The sequence below is a fragment of the Bombina bombina genome, chromosome 7 (assembly GCF_027579735.1).
Source record: "Bombina bombina isolate aBomBom1 chromosome 7, aBomBom1.pri, whole genome shotgun sequence".
NCBI lineage: Eukaryota > Metazoa > Chordata > Amphibia > Anura > Bombinatoridae > Bombina > Bombina bombina.
In genome coordinates this window covers 599,985,516-599,986,656 of record NC_069505.1, presented here as the reverse complement: position 1 = coordinate 599,986,656, position 1,141 = coordinate 599,985,516, and the positions used below count along the sequence as shown (strand labels likewise).

General features: G+C 37.1%; 1 protein-coding gene across 1 annotated transcript in view; it reads right to left on the bottom strand.

The window, feature by feature from the left end:
- Positions 1-94, bottom strand: part of LOC128667198 (zinc finger protein 614) — a 29,008-nt gene extending 28,914 nt beyond the window's left edge. Inside the window, exon 1 of the mRNA XM_053722127.1 lies at positions 43-94. The gene's annotated coding sequence lies outside the window, so the exon portion shown is untranslated. The remainder of the gene's footprint in view (positions 1-42) is intronic.
- Between the last annotated feature and the right edge of the window lie 1,047 nt (positions 95-1,141).

Here is a 1,141-nt window from a genome sequence, read left to right as displayed (position 1 = left end):
TATTCATAGGGAAACAACAGTATATAAAAAAACACACTGTACCTTGCAGCAGCCACACATCAGAACAGTGCAGGAAACAAATGGTTAATTTAAGAAGCTCTGCCGTGATTGGGTCATATTTTAGTAACCATTCACATCAACTGCGCTCTCGCTGACTTCTGGGAATTGTATTTCCGTTAACAAGTAAAATGCAGTAATGTGGGCAAACACTGGACTATAAATCCCAGCATTCCCCCAGCAGCCATGTCAAATGACTGTACACGGAGATTACCCAATCAAAGTAAGCATAAAAAATAGCATTTTTTTTTATCAGTGCCATCTAGTGGCAGAAAATGCTAAGTGCGCCTGAGATAGCACTAATGCAAACAAGTCAAGTTAGAAAAACAAACTAAAATGTTAGATATCGTTTAGGTAGACAGACATGTTACATATAGATAAGACGGAATAAAAGACAAATAGGTAGAAAAAAGTAATATATTGTTATCTGTTAATTATACAATATATAAAGACTATTGTAACCCTTTATTTATTTAATATCGACCTTCTACTATGTAAATTACATAATTAAAACACATAGCTTAAAGGGACAGTCAAGTTAAAATTAAAATGTCATGATTAAAATAGAGCAGCAATTTTAAACAACTTTCCATTAACAAAATGTGCACAGTCTTTTTTATATTTACACATTTTGAGTCACCAGCTACTACTGAGCATGTACACAAATTCACACAATATATGTATATGCATTTATGATTGGCTGATGGCTGTCACATGATACAGGAGGAGTTGTTTGACCCTCATTGAATTTTACACATACATTTCACCATTTCTCTATGAAGTACCCTGCAGCCTCACACATACAGATATCAGTGCTATAGCATGTCCCTGCAGCCTCACACATACAGATATCAGTACTATAGCATGTCCCTGCAGCCTCACACATACAGATATCAGTGCTATAGCATGTCCTTGCAGCCTCACACATACAGATATCAGTGCTATAGCATGTCCCTGCAGCCTCACACATACAGATATCAGTGCTATAGCATGTCCCTGCAGCCTCACACATAAAGATATCAGTGCTATAGCATGTCCCTGCAGCCTCACACATACAGATATCAGTGCTATAGCATGTCCTTGC